At 39.1% G+C, this 19,578-nt stretch overlaps 1 protein-coding gene across 1 annotated transcript in view; it reads right to left on the bottom strand.

The window, feature by feature from the left end:
* LOC146001857 (centromere protein V-like) overlaps window positions 1-19,014 on the bottom strand; it is a 61,373-nt gene extending 42,359 nt beyond the window's left edge. The window contains exon 1 of the mRNA XM_083139563.1: window positions 18,848-19,014. The gene's annotated coding sequence lies outside the window, so the exon portion shown is untranslated. The remainder of the gene's footprint in view (window positions 1-18,847) is intronic.
* Window positions 19,015-19,578: the final 564 nt, after the last annotated feature.

Below are 19,578 nucleotides of genomic sequence, written 5' to 3'. Positions count from 1 at the left end.
GGTGATAAGTTAGAAACAGAAAGAAAGAAAAAGGGGAGAAACAGAAATAAAGATAAAGAGGAAAATAGAAAGAGGGAAAGAAGGATTAACGAAAAGGAGAAAAAGAGAGAAAAAGTTTGAACAAAAGGGAGGAACAGATGTAAAAAAATAGGAAGAAAGAGAAAGAAGGTTAAACAAAAGGGAGAGACAAATATAGAGAAAGAGGGAAAGAAGGATAAAGAAAAGGAGAAACAGAAATAAAGAAAAAAGAGGAAAATAAAAAAGAAATAGGGAAGGAAGTATAAACTAAAAGGAGAAACAAAGAAGAAAGGGTAGAATAGAAAGAGAAAGCGGAAAAGAAGGATAAACAGAAATAAGGAAAAAGAGGAAGAATGAAAAAGACGGTTAAACAAAAGTGAGAGAAAGAAATAAAGAAACAGGAAGATAGAAAGAGAAAGAGGGAAAGAAGGATAAATAAACAAAAGGAGAAATAGAAATAAGGAAAAAAAGAGGAAAATAGATAAAGAAAGAGGGAAAGAAGGATGAACTAAAAAGAGAAGCAAATAAAGAAAAAGGGTAAAATAGAAAGAGAAAGCGAAAAAGAAGGATAAACAAAGAGGAGAAACAGAAATAAGGAAAAAAGAGAAGGTTTAACAAAAGTAAGAAACAGAAATAAAAAAGGGAAAGAAGAATAAACAAGAGGAGAAACCGAAATAGGAAAAAGAAAGAGAAGAAGGTTGAAGAAAAGAGGAACATAAAATAGAGGAAGAAAGAGAAAGAAGGATAAACAAAAGGGAGGGACAGGAATAAAGATAATTAGGAAAGAATAAACAAAAAGGGGGAAACAGAAATATAAAAGAGTAAGAAGGATGAACAATAATAGAGAAACAGAAATTTACAGAAAGGACATAAACAATATAAGAAAGGAAGACAGACAAAAGGAAGTAAAGAGAAAGATGAATAGTAAGAGACAGAGAGAGAGAGAGAGAGAGAGAGAGAGAGAGAGAGAGAGAGAGAGAGAGAGAGAGAGAGAGAGAGAGATTCTGATGACCACCAAGCAGATCCCAACTGACAATATTTCGCCCGAACCTCTTGAGCCTACTAGAAAAAGGAAATTCTCTCGCCGTGCTACTGGTACGGCTTGGCTTCAGAAAAATAAGCGCCTGCAATATCCGATTACCACAGACTTAGTCGTTGGCATGGCAACCGCGAGTGTGATTAGTTTTAAAGTTCCACTTGGAATGAGTCCATGACCGCAAATTCTTTAATCCGACATTGCGAACCAGCAAGGGGGAAAGACTTCAAATACAAACGCAAGAACAGCAGTAAATACAAAACCCTCCGAGAAGAAGGGTTGAAAAATGTTGACTAATGGAATTCCAGCAGGCGGAGTTGCGCAGCGGACTTTAAAATGCCCCGGAATCCTTTGAAATAATCCGAAATGAGTATTCTTTCCGACGTTAAATAAGGATTAGTCTGTTTTTTCGGGACAGTTGCGAGTACAAATCCTAAGTATTTTGTTGGGTTTTCTTCGAAATTGTCCGTTTTGGAACTATTCTTTGTGTTACGTATGAAACATCATGGTGACGTATAAATCCCAAGACTGATTACTGATAGGGCCGTCCTATGGCGCAGTCGTCGCCTTGTAATCAAGGTGTCCCGGGTTCGATACCCGGTGGAGACACATAGTGGTTCGGATCCCACTTTAAACTGTAGGTCCAGTCCCGATTAACCTTACTGTGCATAAAGTGGACTTAAAACACCAACTCAATCAATCTGATTACTGAACCACTGAGGCCATCTTACCGGTTTACAAGTTAGAATTATATTCGGGGTCACCGTTAATGTTCGACATGCCGCAAAGAACCTCGTGATTCCGAAATTTTATGTGTACAGTCACGTACAGTTCTGGATTGTAACAATGCGATTGACTCTCAATTCGATCGTTACATCGCAGAACTGTCCGTTACTGTACACACACACACGCACACTCTCTCTCTTTCGCTGATTGGACTATTTATCTCTGGAGGAAGGACGCGCATAACGGCAGATAAGAGGGGAGGGGAGATCGAGTGGGCTGAGCGAAGCAGTACTCTCTCCTGGGAAGGCTGGTAACTGCAGTCGCTTTCCACCTCCATGCAATTCCCGGGTTTCGGCACCATATAACATTACTTAGTTCCGTTCCTTCTCACGTGGAGCCGTCTCGCGCCATTACTTGCTCAGAGACTTGTTTTCGTTCGCTTGCTCGATACAACACACACACACACACACACACACACACACACACACACACACACACACACACACCTCGCAGAGATAGCGTTGTCGCCTTGTAATCAAGGTATCTCGGGTTCGATACCCGGTGGAGGTACATAGTGGTTCGGATCCCACTTAAAACTGTAGGTCCAGTCCCGATTAGCCTTACAGTGCATAAAGTGGACTTAAAACACCAACTCAATCAATCAATCAATCAAAACACACACACACATACATACATACATATATGTGCACACACACACACAGCTGTTGGAAGTAACTAAAGTCGCTCCGGCTAGAGTTTGGACTTGAGGAAACCCAGACTTTTCGTCTCCAGTTGTGCTAGTGTGAAGGGGGGAAAAGCGGTGTTGCCAAACGTCTGAGAGTCTGATTTTTTTTGTCCAGTCGTACAGGACATCTTTTCCTGTCAACATGCACCCTTCGCTCGCTCGCATTTCAGGCAGAGGCAGGGAGGCGGAGACCCGCGCATTAGCTTGCTACACGGCGGCAACCGGCTTCGCCTTGCTTGGCCTTTTTGGGGGTGGACTCTCTCGTGGGAGGGGGGGGGGAGGTGGACGATGAGCTGAAAACTCGAAGTTATTGTGGAAGGTCAGAATTCTTTCTAGGGTATTGTGGAGACTGTACGTATGAATTACATCTGACTGCAATCAAGGTTTAGGGTCCAGTTACTTGTCGTGGCATATTTCGTTTGCTCGCCAGTTAAAATTGCATGTCGAGTTCCGGTTACTCAATATTATCCATTCTTTATAGTTTATATTAATTTCATTGTTGTCTACACAGCGATATCAAATAGTGAATTGTAAATTGATTGGACGTGAACGAACATTATGTGTTTTACTGATATCCTCACAAGACTAACTATACATCATGCTTAGTAATATCCTTAAATACTAATGCACATACTAATTCACGGGTCTGGCCACGCAGAGAAATATCACGCCCGACAACTTTTTTCTCTTCAGATTTCGCCGGTGTATTTGCGATAGGCTCATCCATTGTAATTCAGTATAAAAATCACAGATACAAAAAAAAAAAAAACCAACACAAACACAAACAAACCGTACACTAACCCCGAACTTTGATGTCAGGCATACACTTGGCAACGCAGAATACCACGAGAATTTCCCCTCGCCAAGGCAACTGGTCAAAGCCGATTGGTTCAGCGGTTCACGTGACCCTCCCTGACTTTCGACAGAAAAGACAAAAATAGAATTTCCAAGTCCATTCTTTGGGCGGAAGCATTTTGGTTACAAGTAACTGTTACTTTACAACACTTAAATTGTCAACGTGGGGAAGATATAAATTTGACAACTCTGTTTCCAACCATGTGTCTTCTCTTGATGCTAAGGTGAAAGGATTTTCTCCTGTCAAGAACAAAGTAAAGCGAAATCTCCTTTGTCAAGAACATAGTGAAACACACCTAAGGAATAAAATAATTGGTAAGAAAAGATGCTATAGAGAGGCACTCTGCACAAGATGGCACGTAGGTTTATCTTGACTGTGGGTCCAGGTACCAGACCTTTGTTAGCCTGAAAACGCAGTTTTTATAGTGTAACTTGTTGAAAAGAATGCCTCTCAAAATGTCACCGAATATAACCTTTGTGAATGAAGAAGCGTGCCTTTTCACGATCTTGTCTCTAGTGTATATGCCTACCCCCAACTCGGTCACTCGTATAATTATTCAATTATTAATGACATTACAGAAGGGGGACGGGAAGATTTCCTCCCACCAACAATCTTGGCCTCAAAATTACCCCCCAACAAAAAATTTCGGGGGGGGAGTTTTTGTTACAACAAACAAAAAATAAACAATTACTTTTAATTTCAAATATACTGTACTAAGAATAATATCGAATACATACACAAATTAGTGTAGTTGTGAGGGTTCAATGCTTTTTCTCTCTCAAGAGATCATTAACAAATCTACATCAATACGCACAATAAAAGTAAAACTAGAATGCAAAACAATAATAACTATGAAATCTAATTGATTTATTATTAGCATAAAGCAAAAACTTCATAAAAACTTATAATAAAACCACCAACTTTTTCATAATTTATTAACAGTTAGTAAAGAACGTAGTTTTCCACTTTATAATATCTGATTTAAAAATAACAAATTTATTTTATATTTGGGTAATTAATAATAAAAATATATTTTAATTTAGTAATTTATTTTTACTTTTAATATTATAAATATTTATATCGTATAATTTATATGCATATTTGTGGGGAGGGGTTTGTAAATTAAGGTCTTTCTCCCCCCACCAGTCTTCAATGATTTCTCACCCTGCATTACAGGTAATCCAAAGCTACGAATTTTGCTAAATGTTTTGATATAAATATTAGTTGACATGGGTATTGAGAGTAAAAACGAGACTAAGATTGACGGTTGAAGGGAACCAGCAAGCGAATTAATTTAATAAAATTTTGCCTAAACATATGTGAATCAGCATATCTTTACTATGCAACTTAGCCATACATGCCAAATTAGGGGCCATCTGGTTTATAGAAAGTTTACATGTATTATTTAATATGCACTAACTTAAGTTTTTATTTTAATGTTATTTTTTTTAAAAAAAAGTGTCTCATTGCTGAACGCCAAGCGAGATCTTGTAAAGAATTATACCCCAGCGCTATCTATTGAGGTAATCTTTCTGATCGGCTAAATGCCGGAACGGGGAGCGTTAGGGAACTTCCAGACCGAAGCGACATGCATACATTGTCTCAGAAACAAATGCAGTTTCTCGAACCGAAGCGACACAAGCCACATATGTCGCTCGGACTGGGCCGTTTTCTTAGGGAGATTTCAGACCGAAGCGACACATGCCGCTTGGGAACTAGCCAATCAGCAGCAACGTTTCACTTTATTTATTTACAATATAATTTCAGTATATTTAAGCATGTCAAATCATTAAGTCAGGAAAAACCAGATTATAAATAATTTATAGTTGCTTAATTGTAAGCACCAGCGTCCTATTAACTCGTAAAAAATATTTTCTTTGTCTGGGACGTGCCCCCTGCAGCGTGGAACAGAGTTACCCCTCCCTCTCTCTGCATGTGTTTTCTCCTCAACCCAGAAATGGCCAGCAGCCCCCCTCCCCCCACACATATCAATGCGATAAACCCAGCACAATAATAATGGAGGAAGATAACATATAAGAATGAGAACAATTGAATAACACATTGCGGAAGATACGAGGAACTCTAGTGCATTTTATTAGCCATTTCAGAAAGCTATAAATCTTGTCCGGCGCATGTGGAAGGTTTTATGACTTTTTAATCGCAGTTTTGCTAGCATCGAAATGCTGCCAACGTCACGATCAGACACAAAAACACAAGACAACTACCGAAGCTTGAAAACGTGCTACATTCACAGCAGCGTGTCTCCCTTTTTTTGTTGCCATTTTCTTTCCCCTTCTTCACCCACAATTCTTTTGTTCTTGTACAGTTTTCTTGTATTTTCAAACACTTCTGGTATACATTTACGCAAAATGTGTACCAAATGAGATGAAAAAGTGCTCAGGAAGACGTGGGTTCGAAATTTAATAGTGGCAACTATTTATTCTCAAATGATACAAAAGATATACCTCTGAGAAACATTTACAGCCCTTCGATATAGTCACCAGCATCGTGTACAACCGTTACCAGCGATGTGGACGTCGTAGTGTTTCTGTAGCAGTGCCTGTTCTCTTGATGGTTTGAACGGAGTCGAGCTAACAAATCAGCCACAGGTTGCGCTACATGCGCCCGAACATTGTCCTGCAAAATGATGAGGATTCAGCAGAAAGCATCCCCTCTTCTTTCGCAACGCAAGTCGCAGCTTGTGTTTCAAACATGAACAGAAATATTGCGTATTGACGGCCTTTCCTGGAGGTACGGCGAGAATCACCAGAACTTTGAGATTAGTGGGGCTCTGACTATACACAACTTTAGACCGCCAACTCCAACGATACTCTATTCCTCTCGTCACTGCGCATGCGCATAGTGTTGCATGGAAGAGTCCATTTACTGGGAGGTACCTTAGGTATCCAACTAACATGTGGTATAAGTGAGAAGCACCGGTTCCGTTTCATGGCGTATATACAGCAGTGTTAAATTTCCAACCCACGTATAAATATGGTATAAAAGTATATTGAGAGTCATTTTTTTTTCATAAGCTGCTTTTAATTTATCAGAAAGTTTGAAAGAGCAATTTATATTGGATATATGAAGTGAATAAGAAAAAAGGTGCCCCCGAATTTGTAAGGATTTTAATTTCGGATTTTACTCTGCTATCTTCTGTCGATTGAAGAATTTCAGAAAAAGTTTTATTTTTAGGATTTCTTTGAGTCATTTCCATTGAGGTTTAGATGTGTAATTAACTTTGTAAGGTAATGAAATACTTAGACAAACTATAGTTCTTTCAGTGGCCTTAGTTAATTTCATTAACAAATAATAAGCCAATTCACTTAAAAAATTCCATCTCTTATCTAAAACGTATCATGATGTAAAAAAAGAATCTTCACCGTTCGAGTGATTGATTTGGTTTATTTTACATCGCTTTTCTGCTACTTCTGGCTAATTGCGAAGATGAGTCATGATATGATGAAATTGATGAAGAGACATTCAGGACGGGATTCGAACCCGTCGTAGCGCGTTGTTGTAACCACTCAGCCACGAAGACCGGCTCTTCACCGTTCAAGAATGATAGTTTTATTAAGTGTTATTCAAAATACATGATCACGAGTAATTGGGAGGATGGTTGAATGCAATGACACCATCATGAACCGCGGTAGCTCAGTCGTTAGTCGGTCTCCGTGGCAGAGTGGTTAGCACAACGCGCTGCGACGCCATGGGTCCCGGGTTCGAATCCTAGTTCGGACATGGATGTTTGTGTTGTCTGTCTTGAAATAAATGAAACAGAGAATTGAGTCAAATGTGATATGAATGAATGACGTTTGATGGGGAAAGCTGCTGCGTAGGGGGCTTTCCTTTTATTGAAAAAAAAAGAGTCGTTAAGGCGTCTGACTACCATGCGAGGGCCCGGGTTCGATCCCAGGCGGGAGAGAACCGGGATTTTTTTCCACCTGTTCAAGCGGCTCCGGCACCCACCCAGCGTCGTATAAGGTGGGTACCTGGAGGAAACTCTGGGGGGTAAAGCGGTGAAGGGCGTGGTGCTGATCACATCACTCCCACCTTCGGCCGTGATCAAGAAAGTATGGGGCCCTAACTCCATACACCCTATACGCCTTCATGGAGTGGTGCAAAGCACAGGAGATCATCGTTCATCTTCATTGCCACGATTAATACAAGAAGTAGAAAAGAGATATACAGTACAGTTGCTAAAATAAAATGAAAAAAAGCATTCTGGTAATGAAATATCTGAATTAATCCTCATGAACTGATTCATTTCTGCTTTGTACGTCTCGAGAGTTACGAAGTACCTTATACGACTTGCTCGGATGAAAGTGGAAGTTAAATCTTGTAGCCCTTGGCGTCTTGTCGGGGACGGAAAGGTCAAAGGAAAATAAGGACGAGGCCAAAGTGAGTGTCAAAAGGTTAAATTGAAGCCACTAGCTGCCGGGCGTTTAACAATACACGCATCAAGCACGAAACAGTTATTAGAGTACTCCAAGGTCCCATGTTCGCAATGAATATAAATATTATGTAAGGGAGTATAACACAATACTTGCTTGTTAAAGATAATTGTTTCATTTCTACACCATTGTATCCAGCCGACTAGGTGGACGAGCGCGTTAGTTGTTGACTTTCGGACTCGCCACAAAAGTTCCTGGGTTAGAATCCTGACCTGGGCGTGGATGGTATTTGAGTGTGTCCTTCCATCAATTTCATCATGTCATCACACTTCCTCATTGTCGTAATTAGCTAAAAGTGGCAGAAAAGCGACGTTAAATTACTAAAATTAAATCAATTACACTCCAATGGCGTAGTCATGGCTCAGAGTTTCTTCTTCCATAACTGATGCAGCGTATGAATTCAAAAGGTTGGTTCGGAGTTTCTTCTTGCATAGTAAGTGCAGATTGTGAATTCAGAACTTTAGCTCAGAGTTTCTTCTTGGTTATCAAGTGCAGAGTGTGAATTGAAAACTTTCGCTCAGAATTTCTTCTTGCTTAATAAGTACACAGTACGAATCCAAAACTTTGGTACCAAGTTTCTTATTGAATAATAAGTGCAGAGTACCAATTAGAAAATTCTGGCTCCTAGTTTCTTCTTGCACAGTTAAGAGCAGTGTGTGAAAACTTTGGCTCAGAGTTTCTTCTTGCACAGGAAGTGCAGAGTACGAATTCAAAACTTTGGTTCAGAGTTTCTTCTTGCTTAGCAAGTGCAGAGGACAAATGAAAATCTGTAGCTCCGAGTTTCTTCTTGCAAAGTAAGCGCAGAGTGTTAATTAAAAACTCCGGCTCCGAGTTTCTTCTCGCATAGAAAGTGCAGTGTGTGAATTCAAAACTTTGCCTCAGAGTTTCTTCTTGCATAGTAAGTGGAGAGTGTGAATTCAAAACTTCGAATCCGAGACTGGAAATGCACCGCAAGGCGTGGATTATTATTGAGTTGCGTGCTCTTCGACAGCACGTGTGGCCATTACATAACCACGTGTAATTACAAGCGCAGGGCCTCCGCCCAAGGAAGAAAGACACCTGGGCGGCTCCCTGTCTGTGTTCTACTGCTTTCCCGTTCAATGACATTAATTCGGCATGTTTGGATGTGAAGGCCACTTTTCTCAATGAAAATCTTCCCAACGCTTCAACTCATCTGCCACGGTGAGGTTCATTTCTTTTTAACTGTAGTATTTAAAGTCTGTAGGTGAAATCTAGTAAACTATTGTGCTGATAATACTAAATATGAAAAAGGAAGATGCATACGATCCAATAAATCAATCTTATTAAAGACCAGGGTGGATTAAAATCATTTTTTTATTTAAATAAAAAAAAATCACGCTTAAAATTGCTTGTACTCTTTTTGGCACCATACATGTAGATATATGTTTCTTTATAGAAATGCTTTTTCTGGTAAACGGCCGTGTAAAATATTTAAACAGCTTGATTAAAGCAAATTAAAAAAAATGTAAATAGACATTCTTTTCTATTTTTGATACTGTATGTATAAACATACTACGGAAATGTTTCTTGACTTTGTTAATGAAACTATAATAATTTTAGTAAATTTTCCAGTGAAAATAAAACATTGTGGATGTAGCTACTACGTGCAACTTAATATTTTTACAGTCTTTGTAGCTGAATTTTGGTAATTTTTAATGATAGTTTGCAAAATATCAGCTGCCACGTTTGTTTACAGTTTAATGATAATGGCACTATTTACTTATTCGGCACAAAATGTTTGCTATTTCTGCGTATAAAAATTACTGGATTTTAAATCAAGAGAAATGTTTTTTACATTTCCTTTCGTATGAGCTTCACACGATCACTACATATATTTTATTTCCTTTATTTTTCCTATCTTAGAATGATTACAAGATTAATGTACTTTCATCAAAAGTGATTCTGATATTTACAAAATCCTTATGTACATTATTCTATAACTTATTTATTTAAAGTGATTTAAATCGCGATTTAAATCAACCTGATTAAATTAATCTACCTTGTTAAAGAAGTTAAATTATCCTCACTTTGAAATTTTAAACTCAACGAAATCAAATTTCTTTTGAAGGTCAAGGCCTGTCAAGTAGGTTTCGTGTGGGTGACCAATAGCCAGCGTGCACTGAATCTCGTTGCCTTCTTATGTATGGCTTTCTACCAGAGCCCAGCATCTTGGGTCTCTACAAGTATTGGGGGGAGGGGTATCCAATATTTTCCATCTGGTGAAGGGGTGTACATTCGAATTTAGGAGGAATGTAGGGGTAAATTTAGAGCCAAAATGGCCTATGTTCCTTACTTTTATAAGAATATATTTTGTTTTATTTATTTTATATTTATTTATACTAATATTAATACTAATTATTTAATTTGATATATTAGCATAATTTTTGCCTTTTTGGTCAAAATATTCATGTTTTTATATATCTTTTTTTGAATTTGGTAGTATTTGTTTTATTATGAATTTCTACTGGGCAGGGGTACAATTTTCTGGGTCTCCTAATATTGTGGGAAATATTAATGAAAGTTGTATTAATATTAAGATTGTAATTATAACTCCTAATATATCTTTAATAGAAATATATGAATGAAATTAAATTTTATCTATAGTACTATTAATAGAAAGTTTGATGTAAAGATAGTAAGTGAACCAGTGGCGGCGATTAGGAGGAGCGAGGAGGCTGCCCCAATTTTCGCCAAGTTTGTCCCCTCGCTATGCTAAATTTTATCTGCAAAGGGAAATATACTGTCTTTGCCTCCCGCTTTTGGAACCCAAAATGCTCTCAAAATGAATGGTGGTAGAAAGTGAAAGGCGAAAAATTGAGTTAAGGTGAATCTACTGAAAATCTTCCTCAAACGTTTGGGGCGTTGGAGGTGTGTGGATAAGTCACTGCAAGGAGGATCGAAATTTCAATTAATTTGATCTGATTTTTGTTGTTTTACATCGCTTTTCTGCCTTTTTGCGACGATGAGGATGATTTGATGAAATTGACATGGGGACACTCACAAAGAACATCCATTACCAAGCCGGGGTCCCTGGCGTCGTAGCGCGCTGTACTAACCATTTCTCCGCGAAGGTTCACATCTCTATGCATGAATTGACATATCTACAAGACACAAGTTTATGTCCAGCAGGCGCGGATCCACGAGGAGGGCGATAGGGGTGAAGTTCCAGACGACATCGAGACACCTGTAAAGTCGAGACGAGAACAAGAGTTGGTGTTGTTGACCCTCGATCTCGTAAGAGACTGTTAAAAAAAATGAAATTTTGAAAAATATTACCTAATCCAAATTTACTCTACTGTGCAACTTCCTCAGTATATGCACCAACAAAAAAATAATAATAATATTGGGCGCTTCCATACATGGAGTCTCACATCTTATGTACAGGGTGTACCAAAAGTCCCATTACCTCCTCTTTGAATTGTAGACAAACCTGCACGATGTTATTTTAACAGCATGCGTATGATGAGAGGATGGTATACCATTAAATCAGACCAATGGCCACCATTTACTGTGTGTGCGCACCGCCATTTTCATGCCACAGTATTATTCGCCTCCAGGTGCGATGCGATGTGAAATCCTCCGTAACTTGGCTGACGTGAAGGAAGCAAACGCACTGCGAACAGCTTCTTGAAGTTCCTCAGTTGTCTGATAACGATTATGGGCGACTTTCTGTTTGATGTCTCCCCATAGCGCATCATCACAAGATGTCAGATTTGGACTTCGGTGTGGCCATTTTAAACGTTCTGGTAAATTTGGCGATCCTCGTCCAATTCGTTTGTCTCACTCTGAACACATCATTGAGGAATTCTCTTAAAATGGCCACCCCGAAATCCAGATCTGACATCTTATTTTACGGAGGATTTCACATCGCAACTGGAGGCAAATAATACTGTGCCATGAAAATGGCGGTGTGCACACAGATCCTCTGGAGAAAATAGTGGTCATTGGTCTGATTTAATGGTATACCATCCTCTCATCATACGCATGCTGTTAAAATAACATCGTGCAGGTTTGTCTACAATTCAAAAAGGGGGGGGGTAATGGGACTTTTGGTACACCCTGTATATCGCCATATAGACCCATCCCGTGGTACATTGTTTTCCCTAATTTGCACCTAAACATGAATTTTGTACCTATTCTGCCCTTAAAACATGGTTGCAGTGAGCGAATTAAAGTAAAATTATACGATTTATACGTGACGTTCTGTAAATAGAGGGACTTTTTTGGATGAAATGGGAAATTTTTGCCTTCTTGGAGGGAAATTCTTCCTGACCGATAAACGAATCAGCTTTGAGTTCGCCAACATAAAAAGGTACAGTATAATTCAGTACAACTCAGTGGCGGCTGGCCAAGTGCAACAAGTGCAGATGTTTTCACCTAATTTTCAAATTAATATTGACATTTTTCATTTGCTTGTTAAATTAAACTATTTCTCAGCAGAACGTACGCGATAATACTCAAATTACGCCGCTCTGCGCTACGCACGTGAGTTCGTCGAAGAGCAAACCTCGCCAGGTTGCGGAAGACTTAGCCGGTTGTCATGGCAACGGTGACGTCACCTAGCGTTGGCCTTGAACATGGTGTCGCCCTCTACGTGAATCAGTTCTCTCGTCGGAGAAAACATCGCATCCAGTGCTTGTGGCAAAATCTTCGCGTTCTCGCGAGATCTTGTTCCGCGTGTGTGTTTCGCGTTTCCTATCGTGTGTTGTGTTCATGTGTTGAGCTGTGGTTTCTACAATGAACCCAGTAAATGACTTAGTGTGTAATTTGTTGCAGACACCATTTTCCAGATGGACGGATGAAGACAAAAAAGACGTTTTAAATTGGGGGGGGGGTTACTGGCACTTACTATTTGTTTTCATTGCCTATAAATATACTTCTTCACCTGTTATTTTAGGCACGAGCCGCTACTGGTACAACTCATTACTTTTGAATTCAGAAACAAGTGGCAGGAATGAGTCAAGGTAAAGACTCAAGAATACTGCTGAGTGTATATGTAATCAAAGTATATCTTCATTTCTCAAAATACTTTCTTTGTAATGTTTAAAATGAAAAAAAATACACGATACACATGAATGTACGTAAGGTTTTTAATTTTTTTTGCACCAAAAATGCACCTATCTTGTTTCTTTCCTGAACAATTTTTTGCACCTAAAGATCCGGGCTCTAGTCATAGGTTTTGTTTGTAGTAATTAACAAAACTATTCCATTAGTAATAATTGCAAGTTTAGGTTTCGTGATTGCATATATTCAGAATAAAATTCCGTTTTGCAAGAGTTCGTAGCTCAAACAAGAAAACGTTTCTACAAAAAGTTGTTTGCCTCACGATGTGAAAGTGCGACGTGATGTATTCGTTGCCTTATACATATATATCTATATATCTGGAGACGAGAACGAAGCTGTATATAAATCCTGACAATAATTTCGTGGAGTGTTATAACAGTGCTACGACGCAAGGGGTCCCAGGTTCGAATCCTGGACTGTGTATTGGTATTCTTCGAGAGTGTCCTCATCAATTTCACCATATCATCCTCATCGTCGCTATTAGCCAAAAATTCGCAGAAAGGCGACGTCAAATAACCTGATTCAAACCAATCAAGCATGGGGAGATTTTATTTTGAGCTTCACTTCCAAAAATCCATAATTCTTCTTGATGCAGGCCTGTCAAAGGCAGACGGACGGACAGATTAGAAATCTGTTTTTGTTTTATAAATTGTGGACTGAATCCCCACCGACACGCCACTAGTGGAAGAGTTGTATCTTTGCGGGTGAACATTGACCACTGCGCAGTAGCAAAGGGAGGAGCTACCGGCTGCCTTAGCCAATGGGTGTCATTCTCCTCTAACTTTGCAAGAGCTGTCGACCACTCAACGGCGAGTAGGTAGCCTCTACAGACATGTATCTGCGCGAATTAGTCAAGGTCACCCGCAGAGATACAGCTCGTCAACTCTAACAAGTTTGAACATTCGTATTATTTGTTTGACGGTGGTGATATGAGACTTAATAGTGTAACAAAATTCTTGCAAGAGATGAATTAGTGAACGATTGAATTTATGTATCGTTTAATTCTGTGTGGGTCCAAACATTTCTTTACTTTCTTTTTATTCGTTCTTTTCCAGTAAGCGCGAAGTCATGCAACCATAAATGACTATAACAAGGTTCCTTTTTAATAGTTTTATGTATTTGGATTTAGAAATGAAACCAAGACAAATTAAGGCAAAATAATTGGGAAAAATCTGATATTCCCCGGACATCTGTAACTTTTTCATTTAGTCAATTTTTGACATTTGTACCTACCTATCTGCTTCGCGGAACATTCTTTAAGGTGTATTCACGTTTCTTTGATCAAAGTAATTGCATTTTTTCACATAAGTTTAACTATGTTTGCCTAACCTAACTCTCTCTCTAGCCTTCTTAAACCCGACGTTTCATGGCTGCACAAACCTTCCATCTGTCTCTATCTTAAGCAAGATCTTTATACTCTTTTCCATCCCTACCAATTTCCTTTAGGTCCATCTCAACGTTGTCCCTCCATCTTCGTCTTGGCCTTCCTATTGGTCTTCCTACAGGTCTCTTACCATCAGGTTTCCCAACAAGAATCCTGTAAACTCCTCTTTCCTCTCCCATTCGTGCCACATGACCTGCCCACCTAAGTCTTCTTGATTTAATCATTCTAATAATATCTGGACATGAATACAAATTATGTAGTTCTAAATTATGTAACCTTCTCCACTCACCTGTCTCCTCATCCCTTTTAGGTCCAAATATTTTCCTAAGGATCTTATTTTCAAATACTCTCAATTTATGTTCCTCTTTCAATGTAAGGGACCAAGTTTCACATCCATATAATGCTACAGGCAAAAATACTGTTTTGTATATTTTAACTTTTAGTTTCTTAGATATTAAACAAGAAGACAAAAGTTTATGAAGAGAGAAGTAACATGCATTTCCTGAATTAAGCCTACTTTTTATTTCCTCTTTAATATAATTTTCGTTTGTTAATATTACTCCTAAGTATTTGAATTTGGAAACTGGTTCAAACGAGTTGTTATCAATAATTATATTTTGATTATTACCTAACACTTGGTTTCGGCCTGTAAGCATATATTTAGTTTTCTCTTTGTTAACTTCCAAACCTATCTCTTTAGCAGTTTTGAAAAACATTTTAGCATTATTCTTGATTGTATTTGTATCATCCCCCAATAAGTCTACATTATCTGCATATGCTAACAACTGAGTCACACCGTTTAATTCCATTCTCTTTCTGAGTTATTTATCTCTCTCTTCTCTCGTCCGTTTCTTCTTATCTCTTCTTTCCTCTATTTTTCTCGCGTCTTCTCTCCCTCTGTGTGTCTTTTTTCTCTCCTCTCTTTCTCCCAACCTTTCCATCTCTGTGTGTTTTGCTTCTCCTCTCTGTCTCTGTTCCTCTTTCTTTTCCTTCTCTTTCTCGTTTTCTTCCTCTCATCTGTCTTCTCCCCTTCTTTCTGTCTTTTCTTTCCCTTCCCTGTCACTTTGTCTATCATTTCACCCTCTCTCTGCCTAATCTAAGGTTTGCCTAACCTAACCGAAACTAACCTAACTACACGTCAATGGTTCGTGGGTCGGAGAATTAATTTTCAACAAACATGATTTTCAGCTATGAAACATTTCCGCATCACACAAAATACCTTCCAGATGTTAGACAATGCTACAGGAACTTATTACCGTAAGTAGTTTCTTCTGTAAAAATGAAAAAATCTGTCCGGAGAATATCAGATTAGTACCAAATAATTGAATAAGAGATTAATGTGTAAGGGAGAAGAGGCAGAGAAATACAGGGAGGTTATTGCAGCATGACACCGCAAGAGCGTCGGCCGCTTGCCGGCCCAGTCATGCAACAGGTGCCGGTAAATTGCGTAACAGATAGCCCGTTACACAAACCGCTTGTTTTGTAATGTTTCCACTTTTCACAATTATAGTTACAATTACAACTTAAATAAGCACGTACCTTGCCGCAAGGATGCTGGAAAAGGTGTCCTCTAAAATACAAATATTTCTGGCACTTTATTTCTGCCCATATCGCTTCTGACAGCAATGACTCATCCAACATAAAGGATTCAATTTTTCATTCTTGTCTTGCCTTCGAATAAACAAAACCGTGACTCTTATTTTGCAGATAACACAAGATTAATCCTTTTGAACACTAGAGTCAGTGGCGTGCCCAAGATTTTCGAGGGGGGAGGTTACGTATACATTATTATGCAAAACGAAAGCGCAGATAAACGAATTATTTAACAGTGTCACTTAATTTTAACGTGTGAATATTTTTGAAGTAAAGTAGCGATCATACACTGTGTGCGTTTTTCTTTCTGAGAGCGCCATTTGAAATAAGCACTTTTCCCCTTTTGCTACTATGGGATAAACTGAATATAAAAGGCTATAACTGCTCAACAACTGCATCTTTTTAAGAAATTTAAATTCTAAATGTAAGAATGAACAAAAAGCAACATTTTATGTAAATTCCGACAATTGTGAGTCCAGGGGGAAACGGGGGCCAAATCCCAAAGTTCTATTTTCCCCGTAATTACGCAAAATTTCTGAACGTCGTAATTTCCATATTTTTTTTTTCAAAGTTGCGGCAGGAGCATTACATATCCTCATAGAGTAGTCTTTTGTTGTGCTTCCCTCAAAATTTGGTCCATCCAGTGTCTATAGAGCCGACGCTAGAAGCGAAATTCCTCAGATGTCGCAAGAGCGTCAGCGGCTTATCGGAGTAGTGGTAAGCCGCGAGAAGCCTCTCGATACTACGCGAATGCGACAGCTGTCGGCTACCAGTTGTTTAGACGTGTTCACTTCGGTTTGCGTTTATCAGTACTCGTGTTGTTTATACTGTGTTATTGAGTTTGTGTGCTATTCAGTGCTAGTGCTTTATCGTGTGTTAATTGTTATTCATTCATTAGTTATGCCGCCAAACAAATATAGTCTTGAACAAAGAGTTTTTATGTACGATACTTACGTGAAAACGAACTCTTGCAGATAAGTAGTCAGGCGATTCGCAAGAAAATTTCCTGGCAATCCTGTTCCGGACAGACATACTGTTTACAACCTCGTTAAAAGATTACGAGAGACAGGATCTCTTGAACCTAAGAAACGTGTTTCCAGACGACGTGTTCTTACGGAAGAAAAGCTAGACGAAATTGGTGAACGACTTGAACATACTCCAAAAAAATCCCTCCGTCGGCTTGCTCAGGAAACAGGCATTTCAAAATCCTCAGCACGAAATGCCACTAAATTACTTAGATTAAAACCCTACAAAATTACAGTGGTTCATGAATTGCAACCGCGCGATCACGCGACTAGAGTTCGATTCTGTAACTGGATGCTGGATAATATTGTTGCTGGCAGAGTAAATCCAGAATTAATCATATTTTCAGACGAAGCTTGGTTCGAATTGAATGGCCGAGTTATTTCACAAAACAATCGCTATTGGAGCGCAGAAAAACCTGACCTTGTGCATGAAGTTCCGCTCCATCCTGCAAAAATTGGTGTGTGGTGTGGTTTGAATGCGCACAGAATAATAGGGCCTATTTTTTATGAAGGTACTATCAATGGTGAAAGGTATCGAAGAGACATACTACAACCTTTTTTTGAACAATTAACGGACATTGAATGCCAGCGCCGCGATGCTGTCTTCCCTTTCTGTCAACCGAGGATAAAGTAGAGATGTCTAAGAAAGATTAGATGTCTGAAATAAGGTTGTAATTGTAACTGTAATTGTGAAAAGTGGAAACATTACAAAACAAGCGGTTTCTATTACGGACTATCTGTTACGCAATTTGGCGGCACCTGATGCATGACAAGGCCGGTAAGCGGCCGACGCTCTCGCGGTGTCTAAGAAAGATTACATGTCAAAAATAAAGTGCCAGAAATATTTGTATTTTAGAGGACACCTTTTCCAGCATCCTTACGACAAGGTACGTGCTTATTTAAGTTGTAATTGTAACTATAATTGTGAAAAGTGGAAACATTACAAAACAAGCGGTTTCTGTTACGGACTATCTGTTACGCAATTTGCCGGCACCTGTTGCATGACTGGGCCGGCAAGCGGCCGACGCTCTTGCGGTGTCATGCTGCAATAACCTCCCTGTAGATAGAGATTAGAGGCAGAGAGGGGGTGAGATGATAGACAAAGTGAGAGGGAAAGGAAAGAAAAGACAGAAAGAAGGGGTGAAGACATGAGAGGAAGAGAACGAGAAAGAGAAGGAAAAGAAAGAGGAAGAGAGACAGAGAGGAGAAGCAAACCCCACAGAGATGGAAAGAGAGGAGAGAAAAAAGACAGGAGAGAAGACGCGAGAAAAATAGAGGAAAGAAGCGATAAGGAGAAACAGACGAGAGAAGAGAGAGATAAATAACGGAGAGAAAGAGAATGGAAGAAAGAAGACGGAGAGAGAGAGAGAGAATGGAGGAAGAGGAAGAAAAAGAGAGAAGTATTAAGAATGAGAAAGACAAAAGAAAGAAGGGAAAAGTGATAGAGATAAACAAAAAAGAAAGATCCACAGATAGAGAAATAAGAAGGAGAGAAATAGAAGAGAAGAGAGAGGAAAGAGGTACATGAGAGCGAAGTTACAGAAGCAAGTAATGGAAAAATAGATAGAATAAAAACATGCATGAGGACCGAAGCAGTAAAATTATTTCGTCCCCTTTTAGCTTGGCCAGACCAGTGCAATTGAAAATATGCGTTTCATTGAACGGACCCATTGGCATTTATTCTTACATTAAATGACGTTTACTTTCAAATATAGGCGCACCCATGAATTAAAAGGGGGACGGGCAATTACGAATGGGAAAATTAAATGAAACGATAATATTGCTATATTTCTTCATAAAAATGAACTTAAAAAAGGAAGGAAGGGTCTGAAATTTACAAGTCCATACCGGTTCCCTCCCGCCTAGGACAAGCAGAAAAAGCATCTCAAAATAACCTAACTGTAAAAACAAATGCAAATACATACCTTTATTTACAAATGCAAAATCCCAAACAGTTACCACTACACATGCACAAACTTCCAGATCATCGGCGCGTATCACACTGACCTTTCCATTCCGACTGAAGTTTTTCACCTTGCCTGCGAGCTAATCCACGTAACTTGCAGTCTGATATCTCCATTACGTCATCGGCCTTCAGCACAGTTGCTCATGGCTTATCCCCTTCCCAGTCCCGAGGGGGAAAAGAAAGGGAAAAAAAGAGGTTAAGAATCACGTGGATTGTTCGAGAACACTCCCTTCACCGTAACAGAGCTTTGACCTTGAACCGATAGATGACTCTCGTGGTGCTACAATGTAAAAATGAGGTTGAAACATGTCATTTTACACAAGTTGTTTTGTACACAGCTGTCGTTTGAAGATATTAATGGTATTCATAAGCTTGTATAGTTTCACTTTCAAGTCGAGGCTCCACGACTATATATTACATATTGTTGTTACATAATCATGTATTGTTGAAAGAAATATTGAAAGTATCTAGTGAAAACTTGCAGTGTTAGTGCGATCATTACCAGTGCGTAGTTAGAGATCGGTTAGTTCATTGAACTCTCCAGCCTAATTATTGCCTATTTTTGTGGGAGCAGGAAAAGGTTTATTATCCATTTTGCCTTGACTCATCTCACTCAACAGGTCGCTAGGTGCCGTGGCTTGCCGCGAGTTGATAGCTTCCTGAAGATGAGGCCTTGCTCGAAAAGGTTTA

This window comes from Lepisma saccharinum, chromosome 18 (genome assembly GCF_977018435.1).
Source record: "Lepisma saccharinum chromosome 18, izLepSacc3.1, whole genome shotgun sequence".
Taxonomy (NCBI): Eukaryota; Metazoa; Arthropoda; class Insecta; order Zygentoma; family Lepismatidae; genus Lepisma; species Lepisma saccharinum.
Note: the sequence above shows the minus strand (reverse complement) of the source record. Positions and strands in the feature narration are given on the sequence as shown.